Source organism: Nannobrachium achirus (assembly GCF_963921795.1).
Source record: "Nannobrachium achirus genome assembly, chromosome: 2".
Lineage (NCBI taxonomy): Eukaryota > Metazoa > Chordata > Actinopteri > Myctophiformes > Myctophidae > Nannobrachium > Nannobrachium achirus.
This window is the reverse complement of record NC_137811.1, coordinates 51728910-51751824: the sequence shown is the minus strand read 5'-3', so window position 1 is coordinate 51751824 and position 22915 is coordinate 51728910. Positions and strand designations below refer to the sequence as shown.

Genomic DNA, 22915 nt, shown 5'->3' with positions numbered 1-22915 from the left:
TTCTGCATCTAGCTTGAGGCTAATCTATTCTGCATCTAGCATGAGGCAACATGTTTAACCAGCTCTCTCTGTGTGTGTGTGTGTGTGTGTGTGTGTGTGTGTGTGTCATTAAACGAAACGGGTATTTATTACATTGATGCTCCTACATATTATCATGCAAGCACCAGTTAAAGTTACTTTCCATCCCTCATATACTGTATGCACAGTGCACATCCCATAACCCACACACTGCACATCATTTTGGAGCTCATATCTTTGAACGGATAAGGGCTAGTAAAAATAACAATGTGATGTTCAGTGGCAAAGCTGCACTAAACAGGCTGGTGGTGGTGTCATTCTACTCCTCTTTTGGCCAAAATAAATAAATAAATATATATATATATATATTTTCTTTTTTTTTTTTACTCACAATAACAACAAAAGGGAACAAGAACAAGGTTAGTGTAACCAAGGACTTTCATGCTCTTCTCTTTCAAATGAAGATGGGGTGTTACTAATCTGTGCTGCCCAATAGAAAATGGTTTTGGTACCTGTTAGGTGAACAGCTGTGTTCCTCCCAGTTAACACTTCTGCTTCTCAGACCACACGCCAGTCAGACCTGAGAAAACATCAAATTAACATGAATTCAAATATATCTACAAATGTATACTTGTTTTATGCAAGACCTAGCAAAGTGTCTGGCTAGCTAATTTAAGCCACCTCACAGCTAATAACTAACCTGCTGGTGAAAAGAGATTTAGAGCGAATGGCATAGGATGTTGACTGGGTTTCCAGCATACTATACATACAAGGAGAACAAGCAACTACAGTAGCAGAGGCCTTTTCAGGACATATAATGCTGATAGTGAACCAAGTTGCGTGACCTGGAACTGACGCTCTGAAGCCATGGCAGTTCACAAAACAGGATACGCAACGACGCACCCTCATCATGTGCCATGTTTTTTGCTGTGCTGCTCTCCTGTACTTCTCCCACGCTTTCTCTTTCATACGCACGTACACACACACACACACACACACACACACACACACACACACACACACACACACACACACACACACACACACACACACACACACACACACACACACACACACACACACACACACACACACACACACACACACACACACACACACAAACAACCCCTTACTAGCTTCTATATCAACAGGTGCCCACAGCATCCATGTTTTCTGTCCTCTCCATCCCGCCATGCTTTATAGTCTATGCCTTTTCAAGAATTCTCTCTTTCATTCTTCCTCTTTATCCGTGTCCCCTGCATCTCCTTCCACTTCATAACTTCCATGTCTCTCCATGTTGTTGGTATAAATCCCCTGGCCTGGTTCCAGACTGCAGGTGGCCAAGTCCTTTTCTTCAACCACAGCAGAGGCCTGACAGCCTTTTCGGACCTCTATCTGACAAAGAACTGTATTTTGTGCAACCTGCAAAGAGTGCGTGCGTGCGGGTGCATGCGTGCGTGTGTGCGTGCACAAGTAAATGTGTGCATGAGACAGGGATAGAGTCAGAGATGAAGATAAAGGGAAGGAAATACAGAAGTGGGTATTTTGTCATGAGTGGCAATTTGGATTTAATCAGATAATAGAGAAAGGAATGTAATAACAACAAGGGTAAATCTATGGCTCTTTAGCTCTCTGACAGAGGCATTTGGCCGAACAGCCCAGCAGACAGCATATTTAAAACTGAAGACAGCCTTTGGAAAGGTTAAAGACCCAACACCATTCACTCACGCACCCTTTCCATAGTTTACTTCAAAACACTAAGCCCACTTGGCCTATTTACCAGAAGTCCATCTTTTACTAGTAGACAGCTACAATTTAACCGTGTCACAAATCACTGAGTACAGCAGAGACGTGGGGTAGAGGTCTTCACGGGTCCAATTCTAACTACCCGAACCCAAATGGACCCGGGGAAAATGGAACCGGACCCATTTGGCCCCGTCTATAATTTGGAATTTGAGAACCGTTACCCGACCAGCCCCGAAACGTGACAGACCCGGTCCGAACGGCCCCGCCTGTTATTAGAAAAATTAGATCCGATACCCGAGCAGAACGAGAGGCCCGAGACCCGAACCTGTGGCGAAATGAAAGAATGCCAATGTTATTATATTAAGAGTTGTATGAGACGTGACGTCTTTCTTACCTAAACGTCGCCATGGTAATGGTTGCAGCTGTTGCTGTCAGCGGTGCTGTCTCTCGTCACAACATGATCTTTTCCCAGACCAGTAAGTCAATCAATGCGGACATTTGTAAATACAAATAAATCCATGTTTTCTTTAGTCTATTCCTTCTTCTTTGGCTAGCCAATGCTAACGCTATCATTTTCTGTCGCATGTGTTGTTCATTATATCCTTCTGCTTTGAGTTTCCAATTATGCTTTGCAGAGCATGACAACACGCAATGACTCCATTGTAAACCCTTAACCAAAACGTTACGTTAATATCAACAATCTTTGATGATAATAATAACAATCCAACTGCCCCATGCAGTGTCGTCTTGTGACTGAGTGAGTTCTTAACAACTTGTCACAACTAATGCATCAGATTACATGCTGCATCGTTTAGTGCCATCTTGTGGCGTGATCTATTTAGTGCAGTTGATGCGTTCTTTCATTCAATCTCGGCTGACTCGTCTCCACTCGGGTAAGAGGAACCGGCGATTTCACAATCAGATACCCGGGAACCGGGGCAGACGGCCCCGGCCCCGGCCCGCCCCGTGGTAAATGCTCGGAAATGGCCCCGTTACCCGGCTCGGGGCGGGTCGGATCGCGGGTAATTTCGGATCTCGGGCAGGTCCGAAGACCTCTAACGTGGGGTAATGTCATTGGAAAACTAGCCTTTGCATTACGGACTGGTCCATTTAATGGCGTCTCTTTTTCTGATGATGTCATCACAGTTCACAGAAAGGTATTCATATATGTTGTGTGTGTGTGTGTATTATAAGTAATTAAAACCAGGAAAAGACAAACTATCCAAAATCTCATGTGATATGATATCTAGTGTCATATCATGATATCAATATAACATTGCTACATTTCCCAGCCCTAGTAGACTGCCTCTCAGAGGTATTCAATCTGGTTTCTATCTGGTGTGATTTGAGTGAGGGATAAAGTCTGATATTATGGTTGCTGTGTAGTCTTTATTTTGTTTAGTTTTGACCAACTCAGGAAAAGGTGAGTACAGTTTACTGTTAATAATACATGAAAACAGACAATCCTGGACAATCCTAACCTTGATCTCAGCTCAACTATAGAACTAGAAACAAAGGAGGGAAGAGAGCTGCTTGGTGTAATGGAAAGCAGGACTTTGCAAGACAGATAACAACAAATCCATCAAAATGCATTAAAATAACACTGGTCTAAATCTGCTGACATCCCCGAAACACACACTGTGAAATCTGGTTTAGCTCAGGAATATTTTTCATATAGGGTCATGAACGACCCACACGCACATGTTTCACAAACCATTTCTGAACCTAGAGATTAGAGAAACAATAATGACCCAGATGTTTGTCCTAAATCCTTCTGAATTCTTTCTCGGTACAGTTTCGGACAGCCAAAAGAAACTTTTCAATGTGTCAATCTGTCATAATTGATTCCATGACTTCATCTCAAAGCTATGTATAAGAGGTGATTATTGCAATCACGCAACAGGCACAGCCCATTTATCTTATATTTACAATGGGCTTATTGCCGCATCCCACTTCCAAGCCCGTCCACGCCCACTCTGACATCCACTCCAACTCTACTTCGACTCAACGGTAGGGAGAAGAACGTACTTTGTAGGGAGAAGAGCGTAAGGAATACCGCCCACAACCCTATGCCGTCCGCTCATTCGCTAGAGAGCAAGAGAGAGAGAGAGAGAGAGAGAGAGAGAGTCTCCGGTTACAAGAGGGAAGGGGGGGGGGCGCTGCACAGGGGGAGAGAGAGAGAGAGAGAGAGAGAGAGAGAGAGAGAGAGAGAGAGAGAGAGAGAGAGAGTCTCAATCGCTAGGATCAGGGGCGTCACTTGGGTATGGCAGGGGTATGCAGCTATATACCATACCCTGGGTCCAGGGGGTCCAGGGGGGAAGATGAAATAGCCAACCAGCAACCAAGCTTTTCTTCTGGAATTAACAAACTAGAATCCACTGTTACTGGGCTAGCTAGCCGAGAGCCTGTAGCTAGCTAGCCGAGAGCCTGTATCTTACAAGAAGTTCGCGGCCCTTCGGGCCACTCACATCTAGTGTTGCTAAAATGAAAACATTGAAATAATGAAAATAAAACATTGGCAGGCCTATTACAGTAACAATAATAACACAATTAGGCCAAAACTTTTTTTTATTCAAAAAACTTTTTATTTTTTTCACAAAAAAAATTTTTTTTTTTCAAAATTTTTTTTTTAAATTTTTTTTTTTTTTTACATTTTTTTTTATAAAAAAAAAAAAAAAAAAGCGGGCGTGGACTCTAGATGTGAGCGGCCCGAAGGGCCGCGAACCTCTAGTACTGTACATTAGAGTAGGTAGAGTGAGAGTCAGACAGACAGACAGACAGACAGACAGACAGACAGGGAAAGACAGATAGCCTTTTGGTTGCCTCATGAGACCAGTGGTTCACAAAGTGGCGTCCGCCCTACAGTTCTGTAACTCAGAGTGTACAATGGAGACTTGACTTGAGGAAGATGCAGTTGCGTCATTATTTTTTGTACAGTACTAGCACAAATATGTTTACATAACAGTACATACTGGCAGAGAATGATTGGGATATAAGAATAGCCTGAATATAAAACAGCAACCACAATAAATAATAACTAGAAAAGTGCACTCCTCCAAGCTCAGGTCTCTGCCAGGCCTGGTTGCCAACCCAGCATCCGCAAAATCAATTGGAATGGAATATGAAACATCTGATCTGACTGATACATCTTGATCACATGACTTCAAAATGAGGGGAAATGTCCTCTGACACAAATGGCCAGGCCAATATGGGAAGTTTCATCATGATCCAAGGAATCTAGGGGGAAATGTTTTGATTGTATAACCTACGGTTCACGAGTTATAGGCCAAAACGCAAAACGGCCTGTCATAACACCACCATGAGGCCGATTTAACAAAACTGGGGAGAGAAGAGTAGAGGCATGTTAAGAAATGTGGGAATGTACTGGAACACTGAAAAGTCCTTTCTATTCATGTTCTATTAAGGTCAGGTGACAAGAGAGAAGTGAGAAACTTGTTTTCATTGATGCCATGGCAACATTGACAATATGCGTTGGCAGGTGAGAGAAGCAAATGCTGCAATAATGCCCTAGTTCATCCATGCTGATAGGAATCAGGTGTCAAAAATAGCACACAACTATTCAACGATTCAGCTTACAGAACATCCTTTTGTGTGTGCATTCCACCAGGGGCATTGAAAACAAGTTCACTGATCGGCAGGATTATGTAATTGAAAGGATTAACAATCTATTAGTTATGAGCTTTCAGTCTCTATGTCTGATTTATACTTATAAAGCATCCCTACAAAATACCAAACACCAAATGACACTGACAACTGAACAAGGGGATTATTGTAATTCAAGGGATTAATGATATATTATATAATGGTGGTAGGTACTGTGTTCCATTGCAGTTCAGGACTGATGTTTCTGCTCGGTGCTCAGAACAGTGTTAAAGGGCACCTAACACAGAAAATCACAGCACCTCCAGCTATGCCTTGTAGAGAGAACCACATTTCATGAGGGTCATTTCCCCTGGAAAGATATTTATTGCTGTTGCATGAGACACATTGACAATGTCTGGAGCCGTCCTTGATCTGCTAAGTATGAATGGTGAGCAACTCTAGGATTCCTAGAGTCAACTGTGGGAGTGAAGAGACAACTTAAGGGGAAGCTTCAGAACCTAAATCCCATTGTCCTTATGTGAGGAGTCCACTCCACCTAGTAAGTCAAACATGTCAATAACGCCTGATGATGCAAAATGATGCAAACCCACCAGACGTACTATCCTGCCCATTCTTCCAGGGATACATTCAACTGTCAAAATGAAAACCATTGATCCTACTAAACATATTCTTATTGCTCATATTCAAACAGCAGCATGCAGGCAGACACAACTTCACAGCATCTTTCCAAAGAGATGGAAGTTTGCTATGTGAAGGATTTCTCCTGTATAACGGAAAATCTAAACATGTTCAAATCAAGTCGAGTTTACACTTTCAGACGTGAATTAGCACTCGTATTTAGCTGGTGGAGTTTATTGGATTACATTGTGTTTGAAAAACAACCATACACAGAGCGGAGAACAGACAGTGACATAATAGGATGGTGCAGATCTCAGAGGACACCGGCCCAGGCAGTGTGGGTGTCTGGACCAGACATGCTCTCTAGCCCATTCGCTCATCAGCTCGGGAACTGGGCTGCAGATACGGTACATTGCATGTCTGCCTACCATATATGCCTGCTGTAACACCTACGTACACCACCCCTCCACCCTTCTCTGTTTCCTACCCCCGGCAGCCCGGCTGTCACGATTTCCAGCCTACTCACCAGCACTCCTCTCATGTAACTGTCCCTCCAAGAAGCCTTCCTCCTATCTGTCTAACAATGAGCACTAGGTGGGAGGCTGCAACATAACATAATGCAGAGAATAGGGTTCGTGTGTGTACGCGTGCACAATATGCATGAGCACATTCACCTGCGTTGGTTATTGTCAGAGACCAAACAGAATATAGTTAACATGCAGCTACGGCTATTATTGTGACCGCAGGGAGCAGTTAGTGTGAAAACCTGCAGCAATTGTGTCACCCTGTTACTCTTGCCTGTAATGCTTGCCTGTAACGGCACAAACACATACACACACAATCTGTCTCATTTGCGCTGATTCAGGTTCAGGTTCGGTTTATTAGTCAAATGCGTATCCATACAAGTACAGACAAACAATGAAATGCTTGTGCCAAGAGCACTCTCAGCCTTATTGCGCACAAAACAATACGACAACAACAGGTCACCCAGGACAACCCAAAAAACAACATCCACACTGTGATCCACACTGATTCCACTCAACTGACCCCCAAAATGCCACTGTCAGAAGTCAGTTGCTGGCTGCCAAGGAATCTATAATATTAACAACACCTCAATGTTACATTGGATGAAATAATTGCTGTGTGGTTCTAAATGGGCTGTGACAATAATTTAGACAAATAATAGCTCGCAGCAATGTAATGGGGAAAAAAAGAAAAACGTTTTTAAACCATTCACTTTTAGTTCAAAAAGTTGCATTATGAACCATGAACTGATTGTGTCATGGCACAAATTATGTGGCCTTCAGACATGAAGCTCTTTTACACCTCCTACAGGCGCTTGCTGTAACTAGACCTGTAATTACTGTTCAGTTGTGGTAGATCAGCTCAATTGTCCAGCACACCTGAAACTCTGATCAGTTTGGTAGAGTGTGTCAAAGTGTACACATCTCCTCTGCCCTTTTCCTCCTCACGTGTGCTTTGAAGAGCCTTTGCATGTAAGTTTTCATGTTTTAGTTGTACTTATACTGTTGCATTTCTGTATTTTGTGCGAATGTACATTTAAATAAAAAACAGCCCTAGTCTGTGTGTGTGTGTGTGTGTGTGTGTGTGTGTGTGTGTGTGTGTGTGTGTGTGTGTGTGTGTGTACATTGTCAAATTTACACTTGACGATTTTTTAAGTCTGTTGTTTCCCCACGCCCTGCAGTCACTTCTCGCCCTTAAGGCGTCTTACTTGTATACAGTATACTCAATATAAGTCATTCAGAATCCGGCTGGAAGCTGTTCATAAACCTGGTGGTCTGGCCCTTGATACTGCGGTAAGACGGCTTGCCTGGCCGCGGTTGTTGTAAGGGTTTGAACAGTCTGTGGCTGGGATGGTGCCTGTCCTTGATGATGCGCTGAGCTTTGATACACGCACCTCTACTTGTACAGTTCCTAGAGCGAGGGGATCTCGCCTCCCATTATGCGTTCTGCTGACCAGACCACCCGCTGTAGGTTTTTGAATTAGAGATGATTGAAGAACTAGACTTGGGCTCTTGAATAACCTTCATATATATATATATGTCACGGTTTTAAAGAGAAACAGGACGGTCGAGAAACGGAGCACTCGGTGTGCAGCACGGGGCGGAACAAGCGGTCGCCCACAGCAACATCCTCCAGGCGGAGCCGCGCCCGCTCGATTGTCCACGACATTGCAAGCGGCGCGCAGGCCAGCGGACCTTGGTCCTGCTCTTCGCCCCCGAGCACCGCAGGTGCGAGTGGCCGCGAAGAGCGGGCCAGGGCCGCGCGGCCGGCGGAGCGCCGCGCGAGTTACGAAGCCGTGGTGAATGCAATAGTTATACGGCCTGGGCAAGCCCACGATAAACACCCTGTCCAAGTGACTACAATGGAGCTAATGGCTAAGCTAGGCTAGGCTAGGCTAGGCTAGACTAGGCTAGTAAATACAGTCGCAAACGAGTGACGTCAGCGCCTTCACTAGTGAATGCGAGTGAATGGCTGTCGTCGCCACCTGGTGGTGATTAGTGTGTGGTGATCGACAAAACAAGCGCTCTTACAATGAACGTCCTGCGTTACCCAAACATCCTGTAACATATATATATATATCCTCCTGCTACAAAGGCATGCTCAAATACTGGGAAAGCCCTGTGCTAAATTAGGACACCCCCAAGGGCTTTTGTCCAGTAACGCTTAGCTAGGGTGTGAAGCCAACGCTGTTCTTGTGCCTCCCGTTTTTTTTGCGAGAGCTTCTGGGAACACAGATTATTAATGCCCCTACCCATGATAATATGCTGGCTATTGGCTTGAGAACCACTGGTCTAGCATGTCTCAGTTTGAGCAGGATGAACCTGTATGAATGCTGTATGCATCACACCAATATATCTGTATGTGTGTATGAACTGTAAGTCTATGTCGACGTCTGTCTGTATCATATGTGGCATGTGGTACAGTTTGCCGGGGTGGCAACCAAATAGGTCACATGGTGGCGCTTAGCAGCTGTTGTAGAAGATTACTCACACATCAGATGTTAGCAACAGCAGTCAGTGAAAACAACTGCTGCTTCTATTTACTTTATCACAGCGGTGCCCTTTACTGGTTATGGGGCAACAAATTCAATGTGAGTTTATAGGGGCCGGTTGTTTCATACTCACTGGCTAGCAACAGGGTTTCAATTTATAGAAACAGCATGGCACCAGGATACAGCTACACATTACATTACACCAACTGTACAGTATGTACATGTATTTGGTAAAGCAGTTTTGTTTTTCTGTTGTCATTGTTTCATGGTTTATGTTAGATTTCTGTTGTACTGAAATTCTTACCACATCGTAGAGATGTACAGCTAGTAGGGAGCCTAGGCATTAAAGATAAAGACAGTTTCTAGCACCTTACTGAACAGAGATTTCTTCCAACTGTTCTTTCATCTAGCTTTCTAATCTGGAATCATTTTTTAAAGTGGGCGTGTCACGAAAAAAACAAGCAAAATTTCTGGCTAAAATTGTTGATGATGTCAGGGCGCGCCCGTACTTTACCATAGTTATAATGTACTGTACCTACAATGTACATTCTCTTCCCATCGGCCGCAGGGTCGCACTCGCAGCCCACAGAAAGCAACTTCCTTTGCTCGCACAGGGCTACTGGGCTAGCACTAAATAAAGCTAAAGCTAAAGACACGAAAATGTATATAAATCTGTGCATATAAAAATTATATTTCCACACAAATCTGGTTGTTACATTCCCGTTGTTCATGAGAATATGTTATGTTTATTTGTTGAAATGGCGTATTCGCTAAAATTCACAGAGAGGTGATGCTGCCTCTTGCCGGGCAGCGGGGCTCTAAAAGCGATCGAGGGGCTTGCCACCTTTTTCCGCGCCACTCCCCGTAGAGGGGCATGTCAGCAACACTTTAACCCAGCCCTATATACTTCATTGTGCAATGAATAATGAAAATAGATCTACAAGCTCACAACTTATTGCGATGTGACATGTGTGTTTGTTTAAACAAATGTTGTTAAGATCCTTCTCAAGATAAATGACAAATGAAAATAACAGGCAAAATACATGGTCTGCTAATTTATTGTACTAGAAGCTGCCTTCGGGCGGCCCAGCGTCTAGTCGGCGACCTGGCCAACTCGGAACAATGTAAATAGGGAATGAATGCCCCGCCCTTTAATGCAAACCCCATTATACCTGTTTTTTACCTGGTCATAGGACCCGTTTTGACCATCTGTCTGCCTGTGTCCATTTATGCCCATATATGGAGATATTTGTATCTGTCTGTCTGTCTGTCGGCGTCCATTTTATGTCCATATATGGAGATCACTGCAGTTATAGTTCTGGGTCCATTTTATGCCCATGCATATATGGAGATATCTGTCTATCTGCGTCCATTTTATGCCCATATATGGAGTATCTGTCTGTGCCTCCAACTGTGTTGCAGACACAGTGCCGGTTCCCCCTTTAATGCAAACCTCATTATACCTGTTGTCATAGGACCCGTTTTGAACATCTGTTTGCCTGTGTCCATTTATGCCCATATATGGAGATATCTGTATCTGTCTGTCTGTCTGTCTGTCTGTCGGCGTCCATTTTATGTCCATATATGGAGATCACTGCAGTTATAGTTCTGGGTCCATTTTATGCCCATATATGGAGATATCTGTCTATCTGCGTCCATTTTATGCCCATATATGGAGTATCTGTCTGTGCCTCCAACTGTGTTGCAGACACAGTGCCGGTTCCCCCTTTAATGCAAACCTCATTATACCTGTTGTCATAGGACCCGTTTTGAACATCTGTTTGCCTGTGTCCATTTATGCCCATATATGGAGATATCTGTATCTGTCTGTCTGTCTGTCTGTCGGCGTCCATTTTATGTCCATATATGGAGATCACTGCAGTTATAGTTCTGGGTCCATTTTATGCCCATATATGGAGATATCTGTCTATCTGCGTCCATTTTATGCCCATATATGGAGTATCTGTCTGTGCCTCCAACTGTGTTGCAGACACAGTGCCGGTTCCCCCTTTAATGCAAACCTCATTATACCTGTTGTCATAGGACCCGTTTTGAACATCTGTTTGCCTGTGTCCATTTATGCCCATATATGGAGATATCTGTATCTGTCTGTCTGCGTCCATTTTATGCCCATATATGGAGATCTTTGACCATCTGTTTGCCTCTGTCCATTTATGTCCATATATGGAGATATCTGGCTATCTGCGTCCATTTTATGCCCATAGGACCCGTTTTGAACATCTGTTTGCCTGTGTCCATTTATGCCCATATATGTCGGCGTCCATTTTATGTCCATATATGGAGATCACTGCAGTTATAGTTCTGGGTCCATTTTATGCCCATATATGGAGATATCTGTCTATCTGCGTCCATTTTATGCCCATATATGGAGTATCTGTCTGTGCCTCCAACTGTGTTGCAGACACAGTGCCGGTTCCCCCTTTAATGCAAACCTCATTATACCTGTTGTCATAGGACCCGTTTTGAACATCTGTTTGCCTGTGTCCATTTATGCCCATATATGGAGATATCTGTATCTGTCTGTCTGTCTGTCTGTCGGCGTCCATTTTATGTCCATATATGGAGATCACTGCAGTTATAGTTCTGGGTCCATTTTATGCCCATATATGGAGATATCTGTCTATCTGCGTCCATTTTATGCCCATATATGGAGTATCTGTCTGTGCCTCCAACTGTGTTGCAGACACAGTGCCGGTTCCCCCTTTAATGCAAACCTCATTATACCTGTTGTCATAGGACCCGTTTTGAACATCTGTTTGCCTGTGTCCATTTATGCCCATATATGGAGATATCTGTATCTGTCTGTCTGCATCCATTTTATGCCCATATATGGAGATCTTTGACCATCTGTTTGCCTCTGTCCATTTATGTCCATATATGGAGATATCTGGCTATCTGCGTCCATTTTATGCCCATAGGACCCGTTTTGAACATCTGTTTGCCTGTGTCCATTTATGCCCATATATGGAGATATCTGTATCTGTCTGTCTGTCTGTCTGTCGGCGTCCATTTTATGTCCATATATGGAGATCACTGCAGTTATAGTTCTGGGTCCATTTTATGCCCATATATGGAGATATCTGTCTATCTGCGTCCATTTTATGCCCATATATGGAGTATCTGTCTGTGCCTCCAACTGTGTTGCAGACACAGTGCCGGTTCCCCCTTTAATGCAAACCTCATTATACCTGTTGTCATAGGACCCGTTTTGAACATCTGTTTGCCTGTGTCCATTTATGCCCATATATGGAGATATCTGTATCTGTCTGTCTGCGTCCATTTTATGCCCATATATGGAGATCTTTGACCATCTGTTTGCCTCTGTCCATTTATGTCCATATATGGAGATATCTGGCTATCTGCGTCCATTTTATGCCCATATATGGATATATGGAGATCACTGCAGTTATAGTTCTGGGTCCATTTTATGCCCATATATGGAGATATCTGTCTATGGAGAACGCGCGTGCCCGTGGGACGAACGGTTCTCGAGATACGCGGATTACCTACATACATACACACTCACAGAGATTGAGATATCTGGCTATCTGCGTCCATTTTATGCCCATATATGGATATATGGAGATCACTGCAGTTATAGTTCTGGGTCCATTTTATGCCCATATATGGAGATATCTGTCTATGGAGAACGCGCGTGCCCGTGGGACGAACGGTTCTCGAGATACGCGGATTACCTACATACATACACACTCACAGAGATTTTTTGTTGACTCATGTGGCGTACGTGATGTCAGAGCCTTTTATGAAGTGATGTCACAATGAGTCAGAGCTTTCGCCGATTTCCTCAGAAACAGCCTGATGTCAACAATCAACCCCGCATAAGGAGATTCCGAACGTTTCGCGCCGGTTCGGGAAAACCGCGCGTCGGGTCGGGTCGAGACCCGGCACTGCACTCCGTGCCGCGGCGGGGAACGCGCGTGCCGAATCTGAAGCCGGTGGGACGAACGGTTCTCGAGATACGCGGATTACAAACACACACACACACGCACGCAGAGACTTCTCGCATTTATAGATAGATTAAGTAATATAGTATTGTGGATTAGCACTCTACATCAAAAATATAAACAGTATTTAATGCAATATTCTCTGGGAGCTTGTGATCGATATGATCCTATATACTGTCCTGCAACTCATCAACAGCCTTAACAGCTGCAGTTCATTTCCTTCAAAAGCCTACCCACACCATGTTAGTATTGGTCCTTACAGTACATGGTGAATGACCTCTCCATCCTTGATCTTCACCATACTAACAGTGCTAACCTTAATTGAACTTAATTGAACTTGCCCATGTGTAAACGTAACCATATTGAATGTCTAACTACGCCCCTGTGGGAGTGCTTTTTGCATTAAAGCCCTCTGAAATGCAAGTAATTTACTGCCCCAACCCGAGAATCCTGGGAAAGAAATATGTTGTTTCAGTCGGCCAGGCCCGAGAAACCCGAGAATTGAATATGCTTTAATCGATATAAAACAATTAAAAGTATGATTGACGATTTTCGCTGTTTATTTGCTAATCGCCCCCGAACAAGTCCTTCCGGTCCCATTTCCGGTCCTGGTCGTTTCCGTTTGGAAACGGAATGGGTGCCTCTGTGCCTCTGTATGTTAGCTTACTGTGTAAACACGGCTAGAGCTAGCTCGGTAATGCATGTTATAACGGTTGCTGGTATATAAACAGAAGCATTAGTTATAGCGAAATGAGGGAGGTGGTGGGTCAGTATAGAATAAATCAAAAAGGAATTAGCAAAATAGCATTAGCTGGAATTAATGAATTAAGTAAATAAACAAATAAAGTTTCAAATAAGAAAGTGTTCACTTACTCAAAAATCAAATAATAAGTCCTCAAAAAGGGTCAACTAAAGGGAGCTCTTTCAGCTTAAGTGTCCAGGCACTATTGATAATTCAACTTAAATGTCCAAAAAAGAAACAAAAGGAACTCAGTCTATGTGGTGGGGATGGCAATTCCCCTCTTACCACCTCTTGATCTCAGATTCAAGGTCCGTATAATAATCCTCCATGGAACTGTTCATTCATCCAATGGAATAGGGAGATGGAAAAGATCCAATATCCTTCAGTGGTCTTCCGTAGTCTTCAAAAGAACTAGCCACTAAACTGCAATAATCTATCATAGACTTCAGAAAGCAAGGTCTTGGGAAATCATCCTCTTGCTCCTCTCCTCTCAGTGTTTCACACTGGTCTGGCAGCCCTCGGGCGCCCAGGTGCAGCAAACATTTTGTAAGTGTCCACACCCCAATCAGTCTAGCCTGATGGGGTGATTGTTGGGTGGGGTCTCAATCATTGCCAGGTCACTCCCAGCAATGGAATATCAGCCATCCCATAAATATGAAAATAAACATCTCTTTGAACATAAATGATCACACAAATGGAAAATGAAAGTCATCATAATTGAAATAAAAAATATAAAGAAAATATAATGTGACTCTGGGCAGTGGTTACATACTCCCCTCCCCTAATGGAAGAGGCTCCTTGGGGCCGAAATAAGCTTTCAGGTTCTGAACGTGATATACATCACTATGCTCTTCCTGACCTAGGAGTGACACAGAGTAGTTGACAGGGCCTAACCTTTTCTGTATCTTAGCAGGACCCTTCCACTTAGGAGCGAGTTTAGCCATGAAACCTATTTCTGCTTTAGAAAGGGGGTGATCTCTGATCCACACTAGATCTCCAGGTTCAAATGCGACCTGCTGACGCCTGAGATTATAATAGCGACCCTGTTTCTCTTGAGCTTTTGCCACATTATGTCTGACACTCTCAATTAACCTTTGCTGTCTTTCCAGCAGGGCATAAGCGCTCTCATCAGGATCAGGAGCTCGGCACAGGACCCTCTCTAGTGGGCCTTTCAGTTTGCGTCCCAGGGCTACCTCGGCTGGAGTGAAGCCTGTAGTTTCCTGCCATGCCGAGTTGATTGCGAACCGGAACTCAGCAAGCCACATGTCCCATGTATTGTGTTTGTCTTTGACAAAAGATGCCATCATTGTCTTCAGGTTGCGATTGACGCGTTCGGTCATGTTTGTCTGAGGATGGTATGCAGTGGTTAGTTTCTGGACCACACCCCACTGTTGACATATCTGTGTCAGCAGATGAGAAGTAAATTGGGCTCCTCTGTCCGACACCAAGTACTTGGGGGTACCCCACCTTGTGAAGATCTCCTCTATCAGCAAGGAAACTATCTTTGGTGACTTCGCTTCTCGCATGGGAAAAAGCTCAACCCATTTCGAGAAATAATCGACCACCACCAAGAGGTATTGGTTACCTTTCCTGCTCCTAGGAAAAGGTCCCATGATGTCAACACCTAGCATAAAACCAGGCTCCTTCACGGCAGTCGATTGCAAGTGGCCTGACAGCTTAGTCAGTTGGGGCTTGTATTTTTGGCATGTGACACAGCTCTTGGTGTACTCCCATACATCCTTCCTCACATCTGGCCAGTAGGCAACGTCCAAAAGTCTCAGTAGGGTCTTTAGCCTTCCTAGATGTCCTCCAAGTGGACTGTCGTGGAAATAGTGTAGGAATTGGTTCCTCATTCCTTTTGGGATGAACAATTGCCATTTCTGTCCTTCCTGTTTGATAGGCATGATCCTATAGAGGAATCCATTTTCCAGAGCATAGTGGATGCGTCCGTGTTTGACTTTTCCATCTTGCACCTCTTTCACCAATTCCTGTACTTCGGGATCGTACTGCTGAGCTGCAGCAATATCTGCCCAGTCGACAGGGAGGGTGCATCGGTGCCTGTGAACTGTACGGTTAACACACAGTATGGCTAGATCTTCCATCCCGACAGGTGTCCTTGACAGGGCATCCGGAACGACATTGCATCGCCCCTTCCTGTAAATGACATTGAAGTCGAATTCCTGTAGCCTAATTGTCCAACGTGTCAGTCTAGAACTTGGTTTCGGATGGTTAAAGACCCACGCCAAGGCAGAATGGTCAGTGATCACCTCGAACTTCCTTCCTTCAAGAAATGCTCTCCACTTCTCTACCGCCCATACAACGGCAAGACATTCTCTCTCTGAGACAGAGTAATTTCTCTCAGCAGGGTTGAGAACACGGGAAGCATAAGCAATGACTCTCTCAACACCGTCCATATCCTGAGTAAGCACCGCTCCCAAACCGATGCCACTTGCATCTGTCTGCACCTTAAATGGTAAGCTGAAGTTAGGTGCCATCAGCACCGGAGCTGTTGTGAGAGCTTGCTTCATATCTTCGAATGCTGCTTGGCACTCTGAAGTCCACACCCACGGTGTGCCCTTCTTTTTTAGCGCATTAAGTGGTGCGGCTCGTTCAGAAAACCGTTCTATGTACCGGTGGTACCAGCCAGCGATTCCCAAGAACCTCTCGATGTCCTTCACTGAGGAAGGTGTCGGAAAAGATAAGACAGAATCAACCTTCTTTGCCTCTGTGTGAATTCCTTCACCAGACACCTCGTGGCCGAGGAAAGTCAGAGACCGCTGAAAGAGGTTACACTTTCCCAAGTTCAAGGTGAGTCCTGCGCTATGCAGCCTGGAAAACACCTCCCTCAGGTGCTGTAGGTGCTGCTGATCGTTCTGTGAGTAGATCACTATGTCGTCAATGTAGACAAAGCAGAACTTCCCTATCAGCTCTCTCAGGACTGTTTCCATGAGGCGTTGGAAAGTTGCCGCTGCATTCTTGAGCCCAAAAGGAAGAACAAGGAATTCAAATAGACCTTGAGAAGTGGCAAAGGCGGTCTTGGGGATGCTCCGAGGATCCATTTCCACTTGCCAGTATCCGCTCTTTAAGTCAAGTGTACTGAACACTGTGGCAGCATGCATGGACTCTAAGATCTCGTGGATATGAGGCATGGGGTAGGCATCCAATGGAGTTTTAGCGTTAACCCCTCTGTAATCAACACAGAATCGAAGGTTTCCACATTTCTTCTTCACCAAGACTACTGGTGCAGCCCATGGTGAAGTGGATGGTCTGATGATTCCCTTGATCAACATGTCCTTAATCTCTCCTGCAACGTATTCCTGTTTCTCCAGTGACATCCTGTATGCCCGACGACGGATAGGAACCTCATCGTCGGTTAAGATGCTGTGTCTGACCACAGTGGTGTGACCAAGAGAGTCTGTACAAACAGATGACCAGTCGTGCAACAGCTGTTCTAGCTGCCCTTGAACGTCTTCACTGGCAGAAGCTGCTCGAACCAGTCTCTGTACAAGGTCTACCAGACATGGGTCACTTTCTTGCTTCCCTCCATCCTCCTGTCGACAGCTGGTGTAGGTACCTTTAGAAGGAGGCATTGGGACAGCAAGATACAAGTGGGCACCATGCAATGTGTCAAGTGTCAAGCTCTTGTGTGTGAAAGGGTGATATTCCAGTTTGTCCCCTCTAGTGATGGCATAGCGGGAGTTCTTGAAGTCTAGGATGATGCCAGTAAGGAACATAAAGTCTAAACCAGTTACAACTGGAAAGGCCAGGTGCTCGTCTTTCATGACCTTGACATCGACTGTGTACTGTTGACCATGAAAGATACAGTCTAATGTTGCATGACCGACGGCACTGTTGATGTTGCCGTCAGCCATCATGAACGCACCATTATTGCAAAACTTCAGTCCCTCACTGGGACCTTTAAGACGTCTCCACAAGGACTCCTGCACTAGAGTGTAAGTACAGCCGGTATCCAGAAGACCCCAACAGTGGTACGACTTCAGGAGCATAGGCAGCATGATTGGCTCGCTAGGTCTGCTCTTTGCCCCAGCTAACTGAACAACAGAAAGGCTCCCAGGGGTTTTCTTTCCCCCAATGGGTGCTGTGGCTCCAGCTGCTTTCTTCTGCTGCTCTGATTTGTTAGCTTGAGACCAGTATGACTTAGAGGCCAACAAGTCTTTCTCAATGAGTGTCCCCACTCGCACCAGCTCATCAACTGTATGCACTGAGCCCCTGACTAGACTTGCTAGCCTAGGGTTGCAATTGCGCAGAATGTGCTGGAGTATGGTTCTCTCAGGTAGATCGGCTTGCCACCTAAGACAAAGAGCTCGCAACTGGAAAGCAAAATCTCGAATGCTCTCTTGTGGTTCTTGACGTCTCTCACGGATCCGCATCTCGGCTTCCGCTTCATAGTCCTCAGACAAGAAGGACCTCAAGAAGGCATCTCTAAACTGCTTCCAGGTCTGCACTCTGTTTCGTTCGGCCTTCCACCAATCTTTGGCAGTTCCTCTCAGGACTGAGTTAAGTGCTGCAAGGATGTCAAGATCAGGTAGGGGGCGGACAGACAAGAATTCTTCACACTTCTCCAGATAGGAGATTGGATCCAAGTCACTTCCCCTGTCACCAAAACAAGGAAACTCCACATTGACTGGAGGTTTGAAGTGATAGGCAGGGTGAATGGCACTCCTCTGGCTGTCGTCTGGCATCGACTTGTCAAAAGGAATGGGTGAACTGCGCTTTGTATGAGACTTGCTAGGTCCCTGTTCAGGCGCCAATTCTATAACGGTTGCTGGTATATAAACAGAAGCATTAGTTATAGCGAAATGAGGGAGGTGGTGGGTCAGTATAGAATAAATCAAAAAGGAATTAGCAAAATAGCATTAGCTGGAATTAATGAATTAAGTAAATAAACAAATAAAGTTTCAAATAAGAAAGTGTTCACTTACTCAAAAATCAAATAATAAGTCCTCAAAAAGGGTCAACTAAAGGGAGCTCTTTCAGCTTAAGTGTCCAGGCACTATTGATAATTCAACTTAAATGTCCAAAAAAGAAACAAAAGGAACTCAGTCTATGTGGTGGGGATGGCAATTCCCCTCTTACCACCTCTTGATCTCAGATTCAAGGTCCGTATAATAATCCTCCATGGAACTGTTCATTCATCCAATGGAATAGGGAGATGGAAAAGATCCAATATCCTTCAGTGGTCTTCCGTAGTCTTCAAAAGAACTAGCCACTCATGGATCAGAAAGGAACAATGGAGCACACAGCTTGATGGAACTCAACAGGGAGAGGCTCAGGTAGACACTTTGAAATTTAGAACTGTATTTAGTTACAACTACTTTAGATTTTAGGTTGGTTTCTGTTGGGGGGTTTTGGCTGGCACTACATTGTTATCACCTCTGGCTCAGTTGATTGGCTGTGCTCACCACTTGTCACTCCCCCTACTATGCATCTCAACATGCATTTAAGGGCAGACAGTGGCCACACACAGACACTCATGGATCAGAAAGGAACAATGGAGCACACAGCTTGATGGAACTCAACAGGGAGAGGCTCAGGTAGACACTTTGAAATTTAGAACTGTATTTAGTTACAACTACTTTAGATTTTAGGTTGGTTTCTGTTGGGGGGTTTTGGCTGGCACTACATTGTTATCACCTCTGGCTCAGTTGATTGGCTGTGCTCACCACTTGTCACTCCCCCTACTATGCATCTCAACATGCATTTAAGGGCAGACAGTGGCCACACACAGACACTCATGGATCAGAAAGGAACAATGGAGCACACAGCTTGATGGAACTCAACAGGGAGAGGCTCAGGTAGACACTTCGAAACTTTAGAACTGTATTTAGTTACAACTACTTTAGAATTAGAACCATTCAGTGAGTTAAAACATCAGCATGTGCACCATTCAGATCCGGCAATCTGAGCTATCAGTCGGGGCGGGTGGGGCTCTTAGCCATGGTAGGCAACCCACCTAGGAGAAGGTCACTCTGAGGTAAAAACCAGGACTGTGAGAATTTGCGACCCCACAGTTCTTAACTAGCATTGAAAAGCCAACCATGAAGAACAAAGTCATCTCAAATCCTATACTTCCAGCGGCGGGAGTCCGCAGGAGCATCGCGGCGGATGGTGGTGCTGGTCCTCCTTCCGGAGGACATCATGACGACAGGGCCTCAAACCCACGGGAACGAGGGAGGGTTCTGTCTGACCACAGCATCCCATCCAATGCACTCATGCGTTGTCGGAGACCATTTGTAATGGGGACCTTCAACGCATGCACAGTGAGAGAAGAAGCTAGACTGGTGGAATTGGCACATTGTGCTGAAGAACAGGGGGTAGAGATCCTGGGAGTCCAGGAACACAGAAGAGTCCACACTGGCGACAAGATAGTTTACCACCAAGTAGAGAAACGCACGTTCATCACTGCATCTGCGGGGCGAAACGGGGCCCAGGCTGCAACAGGGGGTGTGGGAATAATGCTGGGTTCTCTGGCGCGCAGAGCTCTCCGACGGGTACACAAGCACACTGAAAGGATCCTCATAGCTGAGTTTGCAGGTAACCCAGTAACAACAGTCATAGTGGTGTACTCGCCCACTAACACGGCACTACCTGAGAAGGTTGAGGAGTTCTATGAGGACCTCACAGAAGCAGTCCGTGGTGTCCCAGCGCACAACTTCCTGGCAATCCTTGGCGACTTCAACGCCAGGATTGGACAGGAGGATGCACCATTCCCATACCATGAGTCTACCAACCGCAACGGCACATACCTCAAAGCCCTTCTCATGGAACACCAGCTCCTGGCAGCGAACACCATGTTCCGAAAGAGAACAGGGAAGAGATGGACTTTCAGAGACCGAGCCTCAAGGCCTGGGGAGCTACCTAGGCTATACCAGTTGGACTACATCCTAGTGAGGCAAAAGTGGAGGAATTCCATCCTGAACGCTGAGCCATACAGCACGTTCAGCTCTGTAGGCTCTGACCACCGTGTGGTCTCCATGAGGGTACGACTGAGCCTCAGGGTCCCCAAGCCAAGCCCCAAGATTCGGCATGACTGGAAGGCATTCACGACCAATCCGGGCCTCCAAACCAGGTACTCGGAGGAAGTCAGGAAGCGCTTTCGGCAGCTGGATAGGGGAGAGGAGCCCAGCCGTGAATATGGGAGATTCATCACAGCGAATGAGGAGGCGACCAGACTGTGCGTGCCAGTGCTGAACAGAGTAAGAGCACCACCACGGTCCAGACACCCGAAGGTTGTAGCAGCACGAGGCAGGATGGAGGAAGCACGACTCAACTTTGAGCGTGAACCAACAGAGGAGGGTCGCGAGACACTGAACGAGGCCAAACAGTCTCTCTTCAGCACCTACGACGCCATCAAAGGGGAAGAAGTGATGGAAAGTGTGCGAAGAGTGCAGGCAGCGCAAGGTGAAAGGCAATACGGGGAGGCCTGGAAGGTAATAAATGAGATGACAGGGCGGAAGAGGGCCAAGGAGGGCCAGGTGGAGGGACACAGTCCAGAGGAGAGGGTGGCAACATGGTTCGACCACTTCCAGAGGCTCCTGGGAACATCAGTGGAAGAGGGAGACTTGCTAGGTCCCTGTTCAGGCGCCAATTCTATAACGGTTGCTGGTATATAAACAGAAGCATTAGTTATAGCGAAATGAGGGAGGTGGTGGGTCAGTATAGAATAAATCAAAAAGGAATTAGCAAAATAGCATTAGCTGGAATTAATGAATTAAGTAAATAAACAAATAAAGTTTCAAATAAGAAAGTGTTCACTTACTCAAAAATCAAATAATAAGTCCTCAAAAAGGGTCAACTAAAGGGAGCTCTTTCAGCTTAAGTGTCCAGGCACTATTGATAATTCAACTTAAATGTCCAAAAAAGAAACAAAAGGAACTCAGTCTATGTGGTGGGGATGGCAATTCCCCTCTTACCACCTCTTGATCTCAGATTCAAGGTCCGTATAATAATCCTCCATGGAACTGTTCATTCATCCAATGGAATAGGGAGATGGAAAAGATCCAATATCCTTCAGTGGTCTTCCGTAGTCTTCAAAAGAACTAGCCACTCATGGATCAGAAAGGAACAATGGAGCACACAGCTTGATGGAACTCAACAGGGAGAGGCTCAGGTAGACACTTTGAAATTTAGAACTGTATTTAGTTACAACTACTTTAGATTTTAGGTTGGTTTCTGTTGGGGGGTTTTGGCTGGCACTACATTGTTATCACCTCTGGCTCAGTTGATTGGCTGTGCTCACCACTTGTCACTCCCCCTACTATGCATCTCAACATGCATTTAAGGGCAGACAGTGGCCACACACAGACACTCATGGATCAGAAAGGAACAATGGAGCACACAGCTTGATGGAACTCAACAGGGAGAGGCTCAGGTAGACACTTTGAAATTTAGAACTGTATTTAGTTACAACTACTTTAGATTTTAGGTTGGTTTCTGTTGGGGGGTTTTGGCTGGCACTACATTGTTATCACCTCTGGCTCAGTTGATTGGCTGTGCTCACCACTTGTCACTCCCCCTACTATGCATCTCAACATGCATTTAAGGGCAGACAGTGGCCACACACAGACACTCATGGATCAGAAAGGAACAATGGAGCACACAGCTTGATGGAACTCAACAGGGAGAGGCTCAGGTAGACACTTCGAAACTTTAGAACTGTATTTAGTTACAACTACTTTAGAATTAGAACCATTCAGTGAGTTAAAACATCAGCATGTGCACCATTCAGATCCGGCAATCTGAGCTATCAGTCGGGGCGGGTGGGGCTCTTAGCCATGGTAGGCAACCCACCTAGGAGAAGGTCACTCTGAGGTAAAAACCAGGACTGTGAGAATTTGCGACCCCACAGTTCTTAACTAGCATTGAAAAGCCAACCATGAAGAACAAAGTCATCTCAAATCCTATACTTCCAGCGGCGGGAGTCCGCAGGAGCATCGCGGCGGATGGTGGTGCTGGTCCTCCTTCCGGAGGACATCATGACGACAGGGCCTCAAACCCACGGGAACGAGGGAGGGTTCTGTCTGACCACAGCATCCCATCCAATGCACTCATGCGTTGTCGGAGACCATTTGTAATGGGGACCTTCAACGCATGCACAGTGAGAGAAGAAGCTAGACTGGTGGAATTGGCACATTGTGCTGAAGA

At 45.3% G+C, this 22915-nt stretch overlaps 1 protein-coding gene across 8 annotated transcripts in view; it reads right to left on the bottom strand.

Annotated features, from left to right (window-relative positions):
* The window catches only part of ncalda (neurocalcin delta a), a 119543-nt gene that overhangs the window by 85659 nt on the left and 10969 nt on the right, over positions 1 to 22915 (bottom strand). For 5 of the 8 annotated variants that reach the window (XM_080738089.1, XM_080738087.1, XM_080738088.1 and 2 more), the window contains one exon: positions 531 to 598. The exons of the other annotated variants lie outside the window; for them this stretch is intronic. The gene's annotated coding sequence lies outside the window, so the exon portion shown is untranslated. The remainder of the gene's footprint in view (positions 1 to 530; positions 599 to 22915) is intronic. 8 annotated transcript variants of the gene reach the window in all.